Source organism: Cherax quadricarinatus, chromosome 11 (assembly GCF_038502225.1).
Source record: "Cherax quadricarinatus isolate ZL_2023a chromosome 11, ASM3850222v1, whole genome shotgun sequence".
Taxonomy (NCBI): Eukaryota; Metazoa; Arthropoda; class Malacostraca; order Decapoda; family Parastacidae; genus Cherax; species Cherax quadricarinatus.
Window position 1 is genome coordinate 53520430 of NC_091302.1, and position 19970 is coordinate 53540399.

Genomic DNA, 19970 nt, shown 5'->3' on the forward strand with positions numbered 1-19970 from the left:
AATTTTAATGTTCAGTGTAATGGGGAGTCCATCACTTTGGTTTCATCAATTAAATATCTGGGAATCCCCTTTGACCCATGCATGTCAGGAGAATTGATAGGGAACAGTGTAGTAAAGAAAGCGAATGCCAGGCTGAAGTTCCTGTATAGACAAGCACAGTGTCTACCTACTGAGGCTCGCAGGACCCTATGTCTAGCCCTTATACAATGCCATATGGATTACGCTTGCTCTTCTTGGTACTCTGCCTTGACAAAAAAACTGAAAGATAGACTGCAAATCACCCAGAACAAAATCGTAAGATTCATCCTGGGGCTGGGACCAAGAGAACATGTAGGCCAGGATGAATTCCAGCAGTTGGATATGCTGAATGTTGAAGACAGAGTAAAACAACTGAAGCTAAATCATGTTTATAAAATTGCTCACGAACAGTGTCCAGAATATCTTGCTGTCAATTTTGTCAAGGTTGGGAACCAAAGCAATCATAGTACTAGGGGGAGAGAGCACAACTTTGTAGTACCCACAGTCAGTGGCCAGGCTTCAAACACCTTTTATTGTACAGCAATAAAGGAATGGAACAGACTACCCACAAATGTCAAGGCCAGTCATAGCTTGAACCAGTTCAAGAAGACTGCCAAAAAGTGTCTGATGAATGAAGCAACAGAAAGGGAGGGGAATGATTTTCTATTTTTTAGCTAAAATACGTGTAAATTTTACCTTATCCCTAGTAATGACCCTCGTATTGTAGATAGTCGTAATGACCCTCGGGTAGTAGATAGTCTTAATGACCCTCGTATTGTAGATAGTCTTAATGACCCTCGTGTAGTAGATAGTCTTTTTAGTATGATAATAAGATGTTATCTTCATTATAGAATAATAAGAAAATATTATAACCTTTATATTATAATAATAAGGTAAAAGGACCCCAATGGAAATAAGTCACTCTGTCTGACTTTTTTGGGTTATCCTAGGTTCTCTACACATATGCTGCTATGTATGATAATTCTATGTAACTGTATTGTGTATACCTGAATAAATTTACTTACTTACTTACTTACTAATCATGATACTGAGCTCATGGCAGCCGACAGTGGCTTCAAAGCCACCTTATCTTCAATGGATAATGTACTGTGTTGGTGCTTTACATAATGAGAAGCATTTCTTTTATTCATTGGAACCATGGCTAGGGCTAAAAGCAAGCAGGTTATAACAATAAATGGAGAAAAAGAAACTGGAATGATTTATGCAGCAAGTAGTGCCACCAAACAGTACCAGCAGGTTGGTGTGGCAACCCTGGAAATTTGAAATTATGCTAGTCAAAATTAGTGCCGAATAACTGAAGGAACCGAATAACTGATTGCCGGATTTGTGATGGCGGACCTGTATTATACCGACTCAGAAATTGTGCAGATGGTTGTAAATCCACAGCAGCAGCAAGCCAGAGGAGAAAGCAGTGATGAAAATGAGGAAGATATAGCAGAAAGTCTCTCTCTCTCTTGATAGGTTAATTATGTGTACTCTAACCTAACCACTTTGTAATCCAGCAAATTCACTAATACAGCACACTACAGGACCCAGTGATGCCGGATTAGTGATGGCCGACCTGTACTATACAACTGACAGGGTCTACTACAAGGGCAAAGTCATTCGGTAGGTCAGTCAAGTCATTCAGTCAGTCAAGTCAGACAGTCGTCACACAAACTCATATTTACCTAATTCTTTTTGTGTACAAACTGACAGTTCATTCCCGCCACAGGGTATCTCTAGTCCAATATCTCTATTTTCTTTGTTAATTCTAAGACTTAGAAGCTTAAACCTTTTCTTGCAACTTTTAGCAACACTTGTATGCCTACTGGGTGCCATGATTGCTTGGCAGATTTAAGACATGTCAATTAATACATATCTAAAACACAGGGAGCTACTGGCACAGATTCGTCCAACACACGTATGAACCGAACTGAAGGCTGGGAGGGTGGTGGGGGTAGCGGGGGATGGCTGTAGCCCATCCTGCCCCATGGGCGACCGCGGGCTCAAAATTTTTTTTCCCTCCCATAACTGTGTTAAACTAATTTTACAAAGTGTCAAACACAAAAATGCCACAATTCTTCAATCGTGCTATAACCAAAATGTGCAAGACAAAACCGTGTTAAACAACAGTCTACTGTATATGACTTTTAATACAAATCACTAATACAAAATGACAAATATTTCAAGTACATTTATCCAACAACTCTCTTCGATTACTATACAACACAACTAAGGAAGTACAGTACCTGCACCCTAAAGGATGGGTGGAAATGTTTGCAGTTTTGAGGTGTAGTATCAGTGCCACTCTGGCAAGACTGTGATGGCAAAAGCATTTCTTCTTTGTTTGGGTCACTACCTTGGTGGAAGACAGACAGTATTCATCTCAAATATTAATCACTCCATTGTATCCACCTAAGGTTAATAATAAAAAATGCATGTCTTCTCTACAAGACTTATTAAAGTCATATAGTGTGACTTAATAGAATACTCAAGTCTCTTATATTCACTGTAACTCATCTAATGACCATATATACTGTTATTGCCTTATTAATCTTAAGTTAATTTTAAGTTTGCCAGAAATGCTCTGCATATAAAGGGGGTTTTGGTATGTACACCCAACTATTACTCTACTTTGTACATACATGTATCATGTCAAAATAAAATATATTATTATTATTATTCCTAGGTAGTAGGTTGGTAGACAGGAACCGCCCAGGGAGGTACTACCGTCCTGTCAAGTGAGTGTAAAACGAAAGCCTGTAAATGTTTTACATGATGGTAGGATTGCTGGTGTCCTTTTTTCTGTTTCGTAAACATGCAAGATTTCAGGTACGTCTTGCTACTTCTACTTACACTTAGGTCACACTACACATACATGTACAAACACATATATACACACCCCTCTGGGTTTTCTTCAATTTTCTTTCTAGTTCTTTTTCTTGTTTATTTCCTCTTATCTCCATGGGGAAGTGGAACAGAATTCTTCCTCCGTAAGGCATGTGTGTTGTAAGAGGCGACTAAAATGCCGGGAGCAAGGGGCTAGTAACCCCTTCTCCCGTATAAATTACTAAATTTAAAAAGAGAAACTTTCGTTTTTCTTTTTGGGCCACCCTGCCTTGGTGGGATACGGCCGGTTTGTTGAAAAAAAAAAATTATTATAAACTCCTCACACACACTATTGACAAACTAACACTAACCTCTGATGAGTTCTGAGTGTTCTTCTACTGCCAGAGCCCAGCCAGGGGTCAGGCTCATCTGGTGCTTGCCTGCTGCACCAGGATGTTACTGCTGGTGGTCCACTGACACTCCATCACAGCCTGGTTGATCCAGTACCTGGTGAAGATACTTGTCTGGTTTCCTCTTGAAGGCTTCTACACTTGTTCCAGCAGTATTTTTAGTTACATGTTGCAACAGTCTTGGTCCTCACATGTTGATACAGCAACACACAATATTCAACAGTCTGGCAACACAACAAACCATACGTATTTAGTATTTTTGACACTAATACTTTTTTCTTTAAACCACATAACGTAATTTACATCAATTAACATAAACGTAGGCACAAAAGATAGCCACAAATTATGTAATGCATTTTGACCAGCTAATTGTAAGCCATATTAATTAATATGCATACTATTAAATAAGAATTCTTATGCAATTAACTAAAATAAGACACCTTGAAGAATTGAGACACTTGTGCAACATAATAAGACACCTAATGACAAATAGTCTATCACAAAAGAGAGATATTTCGAAGTACTAATTCAAAGATCCTCAGTTTTATAGTGACTGAATATAGAAATGTTGAAGATACAGTAAGTTACTTTAAATTATAATATAATTAAATAGGACAATATATGTTATCAATTATGTATGGGTGTTGAAGGAAGAACAGGGACAGAACTGGATGAAAGCTGGTTTTGTTAGACATAACAGATTGCTGTCTCAATTATGCTAAGGAGATGGTGTTTTTTAACAGCTTTGAAATGGGTGGCAGATAGGGAATCTTTCAATGCTTCAGACGGAGTTCCAGATCTTAAGGCCATTTATGAGCATTGAATTTTCACACAGGATGAATTGGACACAGGGGGACCCCAATGGAAATACGTCACTCTGTCTGACTTTTTTAGGTTATCCCAGGTTCTCTACACATATGCTGCTATGTATGATAATTCTATGTAACTGTATTTGTGTATACCTGAATAAACTTACTTACTTACTTAGCTTTTTTGTGTCTTGTTGTGCCTATTAAAAGGAAAAAGTTCATAGAAAGGCTTATATTGAAAAATAATGTCCTATATACTGTAGGCACAGTAGTATGAGTGCATATTTTATTTATTTAACAAGTTCAAGTTTGGGGGGAGTGTGTTGTCTGCCACTGGAATGGGTAATTGTTTGCACAGCAACTTTCAAGTTATTAATGATTTTAGGTCATAGATTCCCGTATCCAACTCAGTCCCTATGCTTCTACAATACTGTATAACACAAATATTGGGGTAGGGTTCTACCCCAATATTATCCAGATAACTGCCATCAAGTCGCTGTCCCAGATTTCCACTTGGCCACCATCATGGGTATGACAAATTAACTGGGTGGGCTAAATTGGGACGACCTTACTATGTGTCAGGTAGGTAGAGGTGGTTGCCAATGTGACATATTTCAGAGCATAGTGCTGGCTGCCCAGACGACTTTTGTCCCAAGTAGGGAAATTAGATCTAACAACAATGATCCCAATAGAATAAACAATAGATTAAAACATCTCATTGGTCAATAGAGAGGCATATATAGGCATATCAAAAGAGGGAAAGGGCAGTTAAGAAATCAATATCTTTCTTTCTTTCAACACACCGGCCGTATCCCACCGAGGCGGGGTGGCCCAAAAGGAAAAACGAAAGTTTCTCCTTTTACATTTAGTAATATATACAGGAGAAGAGGTTACTAGCCCCTTGCTCCCGGCATTTTAGTTGCCTCTTACAACACGCATGGCTTACGGAGGAAGAATTCTGTTCCACTTCCCCATGGAGATAAGAGGAAATAAACAAGAATAAGAACTAGAAAGAAAATAGAAGAAAACCCAGAGGGGTGTGTATATATGTGCTTGTACATGTATGTGTAGTGTGACCTAAGTGTAAGTAGAAGTAGCAAGACGGACCTGAAATCTTGCATGTTCATGAGACAGAAAAAAGGACACCAGCAATCCTACCATCATGTAAAACAATTACAGGCTTTCGTTTCACACTCACTTGGCAGGACGGTAGTACCTCCCTGGGCGGTTGCTGTCTACCAACCTACTACCTATAAGAAATCAATATATTCAATTAAAATGAAAAATAGGAAAAGGAATAAGAAAATCAAAAAGGGATTATGAGGTTAAAGTTGCAAGGGATTTGAAGGTATACAGAAGATAGATTAGGGACAACATAGGCCCACTTAAAAGTAACTCAGGTCAGATCACTGACAGTGATAAGGAAATGTGTGAACTTTTCAATGCCTACTTCCTCAGTTTTTACTCAAGAAGATACTAGCAAAATTATAGAAATAATAAATTTTGTAGAAAAGGATGATGATAAACTATGCACAATTAGGGTAACTAGTGACATGGTCCTCAGACAAATAGAGAAATTAAAGCCTAACAAATGCCCAGGCCCCTATGAACTGTTTGCAAGGGTCTTAAAGGAATGTAAAGAGGAACTTAGCATACCTTTGGCTAATCTTTTCAATATATTACTACAAACTAATAACTAACTAGTTAGTTATTTACAATATTTAATGCACCTCAGTGATTATTAGTGTTATTATTATTATGGCATCTTCAAGAATACTAAGACACTCTTAGTGATTTTAATGTGTACCTGCATGCCAGCACAGTGTGTAAGTTTATTTAGGTACAGGTACACATAAGTATAATTATCAGTTATAATGATAAAGTAGGTACAGTATATTTACATAGTTTTGTATTAATGTTGGTAGAATTACCGACAATATGTTAGGTAAAAGGACACAATTGCAACTAATGTGACATTTTATTGTGGCAACGTTTCACTCTCTGGGAGTTTTATCAAGCTGTATGTGTACAGCTTGATAAAGCTCCTGGAGAGCGAAATGGGGCACCCCATACCCAGCCTGTGGGGTGCCCCCACAGGCTGGGTATGGGGTGCCCCCACAGGCTGGGTATGGGGTGCCCCCACAGGCTGGGTATGGGGTGCCCCCACAGGCTGGGTATGGGGTGCCCCCACAGGCTGGGTATGGGGTGCCCTCACATGCTGGGTATGGGGTGCCCCCCACAGGCTGGGTATGGGGTGCCCCCACAGGCTGGGTATGAGATGCCCCCACAGGCTGGGTATGAGATGCCCCCACAGGCTGGGTATGGGGTGCCCCCACAGGCTGGGTATGGGGTGCCCCCATAGGCTGGGTATGGGGTGCCCCCATAGGCTGGGTATGGGGTGCCCCCACAGGATGGGTATGGAGTGCCCCCACAGGCTGGGTATGGGGTGCACCCACAGGCTGGGTATGGGGTGCACCCACAGGCTGGGGATGGGGTGCCCCCATAGGCTGGGTATGGAGTGCCCCCACAGGCTGGGTATGGGGTGCACCCACAGGCTGGGTATGGGGTGCACCCACAGGCTGGGTATGGGGTGCCCCCACAGGCTGGGTATGGGGTGCCCCCACAGGCTGGGTATGGGGTGCCCCACAGGCTGGGTATGGGGTGCACCCACAGGCTGGGTATGGGGTGCACCCACAGGCTGGGTATGGTGTGCACCCACAGGCTGGGTATGGGGTGCACCCACAGGCTGTGAATGGTGTGCTGCCACAGGCTGAGTATTGGGTGTCCCACATGCTGGGTATGGGGTGCACCCACAGGCTAGGTATGGGGTGCACCCACAGGCTAGGTATGGGATACACCCACAGGCTGGGTGCGGGGTGCACCCACAGTTAGTTTAGTTTAATATGTTTATTATGCACCCCTTACCCATCCTGTGGGCGGAAGTCAAAAGATTACAGAGGTACATAATTGGTCCAGGGACTGGACTCCAAAGTTTTGATAGCTGAGCAAGTTACAAAGGTAATGAACTAGATCTGGTCATAATCATGACCAAGTTACAAAGGTAATGAGCTCCAAGTTGAGCTGGTCACACTCATGAATAATTGCAAAGGTAATGAATCATAAACACATTAATCATGAGAATTTACAAAGGTAATGAGCTCCAGGTAGAGCTGGTCACAATCATGACAAGTTTCAAAGGTAATGAATGATAAACACTTTATGACATGATTACAATCATAGACAAATTACAGAGTAATGAGCAGTTAACATAGTAGGGAATTCATCCATTGCCCCAACAACAGATGTTGCTAGGTGCCTGTCTCTCCTCGGTAGACAGCCATTGCAAACAGCAGTCACCTTCAGACTTCACAATGAGGCAGCCATTAATAACTTCACAAGAGCAGTAACAAACATTGACTGGCACACTGAGCTAGAAATCTATACAGATATTGACGAATGTTTTAATAATTTTCTAAAAAAGACCCAATACCTCTATAACAAGCACTGCCCTAAAAAAACTAAACAGATGACAGCTAAGAGACTGAACAGTCATTTTGCTAACACCCAGCATTCTCAAATCCATAAATACAAAACACCGATATGAAAAACAGTACAGAATGGGTCACATAATCAGAGACCAAACAAAACGTTACTCGTCTATCCTAACCAGCCTGATAAGAAGGGCAAAAAAATTGTATTATGAGAACAGATTATCCAACATACGAGGTGATATAAAAAAGACCTGGAAAACCCTATCAGAAATTCGGGGAACAAAAAAGATATCACGAAATAGCGAAATAAAATTTGCAAAATCAGATGAACCCCAACTCCCACCAACAGAAACAGCAAACAGACTCAATGATTTCTTTTCCACTATAGGACAAAACCTTGCCAATAAAATCCCAAGCTCAGATACCCCACCAAATGACTACCTCACTGGCAACTACCCGAACACACTGTTCCTAGCTCTGACTAACCCATACGAAGTCTCCCTTATTATCAACGCACTGAAAAACAAGGCAGGAGATTTAAATACCTTACCACCCTTTATATACAAAAAAGTGTCACAAGTGCTATCACCAATCATTGCAACACTCTTTAACAAATCCATTGAATCCTCCACCTTCCCTACAGTTCTCAAAATAGCAAGGGTCACCCCGATCCATAAAGGAGGAGACCAAACAGAGTTGAATAACTATAGGCCAATATCCAATTTACACCCTCTCTCAAAAATCTTCGAAAAATTAATTCATAAACGAATCTACTCCTACCTCATCTCCCAAAACATACTCAACCCCTGCCAATTTGGATTCAGGCCTAATAAAAATACTAATGATGCTATTATACACATGCTAGAACATGTATACACTGCAATAGAGAAAAAAGAAGTCCCACTGGGGATCTTCATTGACTTACGTAAAGCTTTTGATACAGTTGACCATGACTTGCTCCACGTAAAATTGTCACACTATGGTATAAGAAGGCACTCCCTCAACTACCTCAAGTCATACCTCAGCAACAGAAGCCAATATGTGTACGCAAATGGGGCAAGCTCTTCCGCACAACCAATTACAGTTGGTGTCCCACAGGGAAGTGTCCTTGGCCCTCTTCTCTTTCTCCTATACATAAATGACCTACCAAATGCTTCGCAATTACTCAAACCCACACTATTTGCAGATGACACTACATACGTCTTCTCTCACCCGAGCCCAGTCACGCTAGCCAATACTGTAAATATCGAATTACAGAAAATATCTACCTGGATGAGGACTAACAAACTTACACTAAACATTGACAAAACCTACTTCATTCAGTTTGGTAACAGAGCTACAGATGTCCCTCTTAACATAATGATAAACGGATCACCTATCACAAAGCTAAAAGAGGGAAAATTCTTAGGAATCCACCTTGATAATAGACTCAAATTTCATACACATATACAACAAATATAAGAAAATTTCCAAGACTGTAGGCATACTATCGAAGATACGGTACTATGCTCCACAGTCAGCCCTCCTGGCCCTATATCACTCTCTTATTTACCCCTATCTCACCTATGGAATTTCTGCATGGGGCTCAACAACAATTAACCATCTCAGACCACTAATTACCCAACAAAAGGCTGCAGTTAGAATGATAACAAATTCTCACTACAGGCAGCACACTCCACCAATATTCAAAACACTCAACCTACTCACCATACAAAACATCCATACTTATTATTGCACCTACTACATACATAGAACACTTAACTCTGATATTAACCCTCCCCTCAAACATCACCTTGCCAACCTCAACAGAACACATGACCATAACACAAGGCACAGATCACTCTTTGATGTTCCTCGTGTCCATCTCACGCTATGCAAAAACTCAAAGCACATAAAAGGCCCTAAAATCTGGAATTCATTACCTGTAAATATAAAAGAAACACTACCTGTTTATAAATTCAAGTCTCTTCTCAAAGATCACTTACTCACCCAAAACCAAATAAATACTGAATAACTGAACCTTATAAATTGTATATCTTAAATGTTTCTCACAATTATATCACATAAATGTCAAACCTAAAACCCAATCTAACAGAATACTCCATTCGACTGAATGTACAGCAATGCATGCAACCATATGACCTGTCTTTGTAATACTCATTTGTGCTTTATAGTTATCTGTTTACAATAATGTCTTATCACTGATTTCATCATTGCTTAGTTAATCTTAAGTTAATTTTAAGCCAGCCCGTAATGCTATGCATATAAGTGGCTTTGGCATGCTGCTCTTACCTGTATTTTTTTGTACCTCTGTATGTATGCTCAAATTACTAAATAAATAAATAAATAAATAAATAAATGGAGAGCTGTCCTAGGGACATGTCAGCGTCCTGGTGGACGCCAAGTTGATTGAAGATCCCAGGGCCTCGTGTGCACGGATGTTGAAGCTTGAGGAACTGAGTACACACTGCCTGTGGCACACCTGGCAGCTGCCTCGCGGTCGAACTCCACGATGCTGTCCCTGTAGTGGAAGTTCCTGTGAGCCCGGCACTCCCTGCGGCTGCAGTGCCATCGCTGACATCGTGGGTTAGGGGAGAAGTACCCTCTACAGATGGGGTGGCGCTGGGAGTTGGGTGGGTGAGGCGGGGGAGACGCGCAGGGGTGAGGCGTTATGAGAGGGTCACTGTTTACTACACACGCCCTCCCCCTCCCCCCAGCGGAGAGGGGGGGAGGCGCTGACTGGTCCTGACTCTACAACACCAAACCCTCTAAAACTGCACAACACTTCAACTATTTACGCTGAAACGATGCACTGGGATGTCCGTTCGCTGCTCTGGTAACTTCTCAAAGCATTCACATTGAGTTCTGTTAAGTAGGGACCTGGTCAGCCTCTTTGACCAGGAGCTATCCTTGAAAATCCCGCAGCTAGCCCGCTACACAACCTGCCGCGTCGGCCATGCCAACGGATGAGGTGCACCCACAGGCTGAGTAATAAAGCACTAGTAAACACAAAAGGCAGCCACTGGTATGTAATGTATTTTGGGATAATTAAAATTGAACAAAGTCCCTTTAACTTTGGGTTATCCTAGGTAATTTATACTATGTATGATAATGCATACCTGTACCTAAATATATTTGCTTACTAAGGATTAAGACTGGTGATTACTAAGTTCATTCAGGTACACATAAATACATAAATTATCATACAGCAGCACCATCTCTTCCTTTGCAGAAAGAACTTAGGCAACAGGAATGGGAACAGTTTGTTAGTGGATTAAATAGGTCCACCCCTTTAAGTTTGGCTTGGAAAGGTATAAATAAAATAACCAGGAAAAAGATTGGCAATGTTGCTCATCCCTTTCCTCTTGAAAAAGCAAATGACCTCATAAATGACTGGTCCAAAACATCCAGGCATGAAAACCTTCCATCTCATATTAGAAAAAATTTAGAGAGTACTTCTGAAGAAATGTTGAAACTGATTAATTTTATGAGCCAAAATATTGATGAGAGTGATTGCCTCTTTACCGAGTATGAATTAGATAATGCATTAACTAAAGGTCAATCAACTGCTCCTGGAGAGGATGGTATAACCTATGATATTCTCAGAACTCTAAGGCACGTGCCTGATAACCCTTTGTTGGCACTGTATAATCTCAGTTACATTGAGGGCGTTCTTCCTACTTCCTGGACCAATAGTCTCATTGTGCCTATCCCTAAGCCCCAACAGCCTGATACATTTAGGCCGATCTCCTTAACTAGTTGTCTTTGTAAAACTTTTGAAAGAATGATACTTAACAGACTGTACTACAGAATCAGACACCAACTTTCCCCCTACCTCTATGGGTTCATGAAAGGTAAAAGTGTGCAGAACTGTATTTCCACCTTTCTCACTGCACACACCTCTACTAGTTTTACCACTTTTCTTGATCTAAAATCTGCATTTGATATTGCGAACAGAACCGTTATACTACATCAACTAGCCAAAATGAATATTGGTGGTAGCTTACTCTGCTGGATAATAGGATACCTGTCAAATAGAGTATCCTCTATCCTTTACCAAGGCTTCAGAAGTGATTCTAAAGAAATGTCTTTAGGTACACCGCAGGGAGGAGTTCTTAGTCCCATGCTATTTAATATTCTGATTAATGCTCTCCTAAATGCTCTAATAGCCTCACCTAAACATATAGCTATAAGCTATGCTGATGATATCATGATCCATACAACAGGGCATAAGAAGATGAATACCATTCTTAATGAATTTCAAGCAATTTGTAATCGACTAGGCCTCATAATATCTTCCTCTAAAACAAAGATATTAACAAGCAAACGACATCCCCCACCCATCTATTTGCAGGGTGAAATCATTAGCTACGTTAAAACTTACAGATATCTTGGTGTAGATGTACCCTTTAACAAATCCACTATACCACAACTAAACAAGAAATGCAAAGCTAGGCTAAATGCTCTCAAAGCTGTTGCTGGGTACAACCCCAACTATGGTGCTAATGTGAGAATCGTGAGAATGATGTACATAGCCTATGTTAGGTCCTTAATTGATTATGCTGCTCCCATGTTGACATTAGCTAGAGAAAGTTCTCTCCGACCCTTGGAGTTAATGCAAAATGAAGCTCTCAGGATTATTCTTGGCTGTCCCAGATCTACAAAAGTTCTTAACATGAGGAAGGAGCTTGGTATTTCTAGTATCAGTGATAGGATTATTGAGATTAACACTGTACTCGGTATTAGAATGTTGAGAAACGAACCAGACACTGTCACAATGAATCTTACCAAGTGTCTAGAGGTAAATACACACAGATCTAAATGGATTGTGAAAACGTGCAATTACATCAAGTTTTATAACCTGCATGAACTGTATCACTGTAGGCAACAAGAGCATTTCACCCCTCCGTGGAAGATATGTTCATTTAATATCACATACCTGCAAGTCCCTCCCAAGAAGCTCATTGCTAGTAATCCCTTCCTTAAATCTCTTGTTAGAGCAACTGCTCAAGAAGAAATTTCTCACCTAGCTGGTAGTAATAAGTTATCACAAGTTATATACACTGATGGATCTAAACAGGAGTCTTCTGGCAGGGCTGCATCTGCTCTTGTTGCCACCTCCCTTGTTAAAAACGATAATAAATTTGTTGAGTTAGGCATAAGAATTAACAACTGGGCGTCTACACTGCAAACTGAATTGTTTGCAATCCTAATGGCGCTAAAGCTAACCTATGACACTGAGCTTGACTCTATCATCATTACTGATTCTATGTCATCATTGAAGGCTCTTGACTCATATAATGACTCCAACAACATGCTCATTGGAGAAGCCAGGTATAGATACTCAAAAATTAGGGACAAAGGAATTAATGTACAATTGCTATGGATCCCATCACACGTTGGATTACTCCTTCATGATAAAGTTGATATGTTAGCCAAGAAGTGTACCCAGAAGGAGAATGTAGAATATAACTTTGATATAACTGTGTCTAGCATTAGGAATAATATTAGGAGAGAAGTAAATAATGAAAATGATTGTTATAGGAATGCAGTTAGAAGGCTGAGTAGATCTATAACCCACTATGATAACATGAACGTAGATAAGTATGTTTATGGAGCAACGTGCAATGTGAACAGACTGGCTGATGTTGTAGTGGCCAGGCTTAGGCTTGGTTACAAGTACTTCTGGCAGTTTGGGAGACACAGATGATGATCAAACTAAATGTAAATTATGTGATCAGGCATATGGTCACTCTCTTGAACACTATGTCCACTTACTGAGGAATACAGAGACAGACAGTATAATAACCTATGTGACATGTCAAGATATCTTATTAATGAAAATAAGATACCAGATATACTAAGCAAATTTCCTAAATTTGCTTGTAACAGATAAGTGAACTATAGATATGTAGATATAAATCCATATGTATTCCTGTTAACCCTTTGGGGCCTAGTTCCTAGGCCTTTTGTGTATCCATATGCTCTCGCGCTACCATCCACAGGATGGATATGGGGTGCACAATAAACTAGCCACTTCGGTGGCAAAATCTAAAAATCTAATCTTCCTTTGCAGATGACACCTGAATTTGCATGACAGTGACCTCCATTGAAGACACTGTAAGACTCCAGGTAGACATCAACCAAATCTTCAAATGGGCCGCAGAAAACAATATAAAGTTAAATGATGAAAAATTTCAATTACTCCGAAATGGAAAACGTGAGGAAATTAACGCTACATCGGAGTATAAAACAAATTCCACAATAGAGTGAGAAACTAATGTTAAAGACTTGGAGGTGATCATGTCAGAGGATCTCATTTTCAAGGGCCATAACACTATCATTTGCATCTGCTAGAAAAATGACAGGATGGATAATGAGAACCTTCAAAACTAGGGATGCCAAGCCCATGATGACACTCTTCAGGTCATTTGTTCTATGTAGGCTGGAATATTGCTGCATACTAACAGCCCCTTTCAAGGCAGGTGAAATTGCTGACCTAGAAAATGTACAGAGAACCTTCATGGCACGCATAACGGAGATAAAACACCTCAATTACTGGGAACGTTTGAAGTTCCTAAACCTGTACTCCACAGAACGCAGGCGAGAGAGATACATGATTATATACACTTGGAAAATCCTAGAGGAATTAGTACCAAACTTGCACACAAAAATCATTCCCTACGAAAGCAAAAGCCTCAGCAGACAATGCAACATCCCCCCAATGAAAAGCTGGGGTGCCACTAGCACGTTAAGAGACAACACAATAAATGTCAGGGGCCCAAGACTGTTCAACTGCCTCCCAGCATACTGCCTGTCCAGTGCCTTCCTGAAGACAGCCAGGAGTCTATTGGTAATCCCCCTGATGTATGCTAGAAGGCAGCCAACTAACTGAGCCATGATATATCACACATTTCATCTCTGAGTCCTACAGTCTTGCAGGATGGGTATCAGCTGTATAATAAAGATATTACAATAACTAAAATTTCTTAAAATCTAACCAGTCTTCAGTTCTAAGCTTTACAACCCATTTCTCCAATTTTTATCTCTAAGTCAGTACCTGACCAACCGGGCTGTGGTTCGTACATCAGTTTGCATGCAGTCAGCAGTAACAGCCTGGTTGATCAGGCCCTGATCCACTATGAGGCCTGGTCTCAGACCAGGCCGCGGGGGCGTTGACCCCCCAAACCCTCTCCAGGTAAACCCCATTCAAGGTAACCTATAGAATACATTCCCCATTATTTCCTGGCCAGAGATTTCATCTCTGGTCAGGAGATAACTAATACTTCCCACTAAACTATTTTTCATATAAATTCTTTACAATCTTTCCTATACTTTCCCCACCACCTTCCCACCTAATATAATTACTATCTACTTCAATAACCAAACTTCAGTGGACTTGTAACCTGGAAATACCTTACAGGTGGGCCCGCCCACCTCTGACGACGTCACCAGCTGCTGCATCTCCACATACCTGGAGTAACCCTCTCCAGGTATAACACTAAATGTTACTAGTATGGCTGTTTCCACTCCTCAGACTGGTCAATGTTGCTGTGTTGATCACTGTTGCAGCAGACACAGCCTGGCACAGCACTCCTCAGACTGGTCAATGGTGCTGTGTTGATCAATGTTGTAGAAGACACAGCCAGGCACAGCAGTTACCATACCTGGAACATTATAACCATCAACATTGCACATATATACACAAATAAACATTATAACCAGCAATATTACACATATATACACAAATAAACATTATAAGATAAGAGATAAGACTTCGTTCAGATTTTTAACTCCGGAGGGTTAGCCACCCAGGATAACCCAAGAAAGTCAGTGCGTCATCACTCTGTCTGACTTTTTTGGGTTATCCTAGGTTCTCTACACATATGCTGCTATGTATGATAATTTATGTAACTGTATTTGTGTATATCTGAATAAATAAACTTACTTATTTCCATTGGGGTCCTCAGTCTTGTCTCCCAGGATGCCACCCACACCAGTCGACTAACACCCAGGTACCTATTTGCTGCTAGGTGAACAGGACAACAGGTATAAGGAAACGTGTCAAAATGTTTCCACCCACAGGGAATCGAACCCGGGCCCTCCATGTGTGAAGTGGGAGCTTTAGCATTATGAAATATTAGTCATTATGAAATATTAGTCACAGAGACTAATTTTGCTTCACTCAACTGACTCAGTTTCAGCTGAAAACTAAAATGTACATTAATAATCAGATTAAATAATACCAGTTACAATAATAATATTATTTTAAAGGAATACAGGTTGTAGAGAATGATCCTGGTAGTACAGTCTATTTCAGTACAGTCTACTTCAGTAGTACAGTCTACTTCAGTAGTACAGTCTACTTCAGGAGTACAGTCTACTTCAGTAGTACAGTCTATTTCAGGAGTACAGTCTACTTCAGTACAGTCTACTTCAGGAGTACAGTCTACTTCAGTACAGTCTACTTCAGGAGTAGTCTACTTCAGGAGTACAGTCTATTTCAGTACAGTCTACTTCAGTAGTACAGTCTACTTCAGTAGTACAGTCTACTTCAGGAGTACAGTCTACTTCAGTACAGTCTACTTCAGGAGTAGTCTACTTCAGGAGTACAGTCTATTTCAGTACAGTCTACTTCAGTACAGTCTACTTCAGGAGTACAGTCTACTTCAGGAGTACAGTCTACTTCAGGAGTACAGTCTACTTCAGGAGTACAGTCTACTTCAGGAGTACAGTCTACTTCAGGAGTACAGTCTACTTCAGGAGTACAGTCTATTTCAGGAGTACAGTCTACTTCAGGAGTGCAGTCTACTTCAGGAGTACAGTCTACTTCAGGAGTACAGTCTATTTCAGGAGTACAGTCTACTTCAGGAGTACAGTCTACTTCAGGAGTACAGTCTACTTCAGGAGTACAGTCTATTTCAGGAGTACAGTCTACTTCAGTAGTACAGTATTTCAGTACAGTCTACTTCAGTAGTACAGTCTACTTCAGTACAGTCTACTTCAGTAGTACAGTCTACTTCAGTACAGTCTACTTCAGTAGTACAGTCTACTTCAGTACAGTCTACTTCAGTAGTACAGTCTACTTCAGTACAGTCTACTTCAGTAGTACAGTCTACTTCAGTACAGTCTACTTCAGGAGTACAGTCTACTTCAGTACAGTCTACTTCAGGAGTACAGTCTACTTCAGGAGTACAGTCTACTTCAGGAGTACAGTCTACTTCAGGAGTACAGTCTATTTCAGGAGTACAGTCTACTTCAGGAGTGCAGTCTACTTCAGGAGTACAGTCTACTTCAGGAGTACAGTCTACTTCAGGAGTACAGTCTACTTCAGGAGTACAGTCTACTTCAGGAGTACAGTCTACTTCAGGAGTACAGTCTATTTCAGTACAGTCTACTTCAGTAGTACAGTCTATTTCAGTACAGTCTACTTCAGTAGTACAGTCTATTTCAGTACAGTCTACTTCAGTAGTACAGTCTATTTCAGTACAGTCTACTTCAGTAGTACAGTCTACTTCAGTACAGTCTACTTCAGTATAGTCTACTTCAGTAGTACAGTCTACTTCAGTAGTACAGTCTACTTCAGTAGTACAGTCTACTTCAGTAGTACAGTCTACTTCAGTAGTACAGTCTACTTCAGTAGTACAGTCTACTTCAGTATAGTCTACTTCAGGAGTACAGTCTACTTCAGTGGTACAGTTTACTTCAGAAGTACAGTCTACTTCAGGAGTACAGTCTACTTCAGGAGTACAGTCTACTTCAGGAGTACAGTCTACTTCAGGAGTACAGTCTACTTCAGGAGTGCAGTCTACTTCAGTTGTACAGTTTACTTCAGAAGTACAGTCTATTTCAGGAGTACAGTCTATTTCAGGAGTACGGTACAGTTCATTTTTTTCTAAATTACATTCCATGGAAAGTCCCTTGTTATGCACAGCTTCCTAGTTCTGACCCAGATTGACCTGCTGGTGCTTGCTAGTTATGACCCAGTGTGACCTGCTGCTGCTTACTAGTTGTGACCCAGATAAATCTACTGCTGCTTGCTAGTTGTGACCCAGTGTGACATGCTGGTTACTTTGACCCAGGTAAACCTACTGCTGCTTGCTAGTTGTCACCCAGTATGACCTGCTGCTGATTGCTAGTTGTGACCCATTGCAACCTGCTGCTTACTAGTTGTGATCCAGTGTGACCTGCTGTTGCTTGCTAGATATCACCCAGTGTGACCTGCTGCTTTTTTCCAGTTAACCCAGTGACCTGTTGTTTACAAGTTGTGACCCAAAGTGACCTGATGCTGCTTACTAGTTGTGACCCAGAGTGACCTGCTGCTGCTTTACTCTTGTCTAGCACCTTTCTCAGAAGTTTATTCAGTTACAGGTACACATAGCTACATACATTATCATACATAGCAGCATATTCTAACCATACAATAGAGCAAAAAAGTAATGTGAAGGACCTGGGAGAGATAATGTCGGAGAATCTTAACTTCAAAGGCCACAACAATGTTTCTACCGCATCTGCTAAGGACACCAAACCCATGATGATTCTCTTTAAACCGCTTGTTCTCTTTACCCTGGAATACTGCTGTGCACCAACTGCCTCCTTCAAGGTTGGCGACATTGCTGACCTGGAGAATGTACAAAGAACTCTCACGGCACACATAAGTGTGATAAGGCACCTAAACTACTGAGAACGGTTGAAAGTCCTTGGTCTGTATTCCCTCGAATGCAGGAGAGAGAGATACATGATAATATACACTTGGAAGGTCCTGGAGGGATTGGTACCAAACCTGCACACGAAAATCACTCCATATGAAAGGAAAAGACTTGGCAGGAGATGCAACATTCCTCCGATGAAAAGCAGGGGTGCCACGAGTACACTGAGAGAGAACACAATAAGTGTCTGGGCCCCAAGGCTGTTCAATTGCCTCCCAGCATACATAAGAGGGATTACCAATAGACCCCTGGCTGTCTTCAAGAAGGCACTGGACAGGCACCTAAAGTCAGTACCTGACTAACCGGGCTATGGTTCGTATGTCAGCTTGTGTGCAGCCAGCAGTAACAGCCTGGTTGATCAGACCCTGATCCACCATGAGGCCTGGTCTCAGACCTGGCCACAAGGGTGTTGACCCCTGAAACCCTCTCCAGGAAAACTCAAGGTAAGGTCACTCAAACTTATAGTCAGTCTTGTAGCCAAGGTCACTCAGACCTACAGCCAGTCTTGTAGCCAAGGTCAGTCAGACTTACACGAATTTAATAACTGAACATCAAGAGACTGATCCCATGAACTTCACAACTGAACATCAAAAAACTAACCCCATGCACTTCGTGGGTGAATGACTGCTCCTTGAAGGGTTTGGAAGCATCAGACTGCAAGATGTCGTACATGTGAGGCAGCAGCAGAGACCCGAACAAATCCGTGGCTTCCCTGGGCAGCTGTATGGGCATATTGTCTATGCTGCACACCAGTACCCCGGGGCCCTTGAAGCTGTAACAGGGTTCCACAATATTAATCACAATGTGTGATTGTTGTGATAGAAACACAGGCCTTATCTCTAGGCTTTATTGAACATAGAATCTTCATAGTACTTCTGCAACAAAATATAATGACTAGTACATCTAATAATGGCTTCTACAGGGATGGTGATGTCTTGCATATGTCAAGAGAAAAGTTATAACTACAGGCCACATATTTAAACTCACCATGTAATCTGCATGACTAATGTATATATAAATAGAGGAGAGAATCACACACCATGTGTTGGCGCCCATGACACACACCAAACTGTTGTTGTTGTTAAGGGCCCCAAGAGGTGGTGCAGTATTATCCTGCTGCTGCTCCCCACAGGACCAGTATCACTACAGTGATTTACATTTTATAGTATATTGTCAAGTACGAAGAAAGCCACTAACTCTGCCTGTCGTTTTTTCTCTATCTTTATTTGTGTACCTGTTAGTGTCTTTATTCTGGTCGGCGTCGTAGAGACAGAAGGGACGAACATGGAAGGACGAACAGAAGGGACGAACATGGAGAATATATCGTAGCCAAATTTAAATCAAAAGACCTGCAAAAACCCCTCACAATTATAAACATCTGCAGAGTACCACAGTCAAACATTTATCACTTTAGTGAAAAACTAGGAAACAAGATTACTGATGCACACATGAATAAAGACCACCTACTACTAACAGGAGATTTCAACATAAACATACTGCATGACCAGGACCCACAAGTAACCGAATTCACAAACACAATGAGTCACTGCCTGTTTCTACCAGCAATATCTAAACCTACAAGAATCTCTGAGACAAGCATCTCCTTAATACACCACATCTGGACAAATACCATATCCCCTTTAAAATCAGGCATAATCACAGACAACACTACAGACCACTACCCAACCTTTCTCATAACAA

At 41.1% G+C, this 19970-nt stretch overlaps 1 long non-coding RNA gene across 1 annotated transcript; it reads right to left on the reverse strand.

Moving 5' to 3' along the window:
- Window positions 1–1549: 1549 nt before the first annotated feature.
- Window positions 1550–15224, reverse strand: LOC138852569 (uncharacterized). The gene is made up of 3 exons (XR_011391878.1): window positions 15035–15224; window positions 3222–3484; window positions 1550–2380 (listed from the first exon to the last, which is right to left on the reverse strand). It is a non-coding gene; the product is annotated as an uncharacterized lncRNA (long non-coding RNA).
- Between the last annotated feature and the right edge of the window lie 4746 nt (window positions 15225–19970).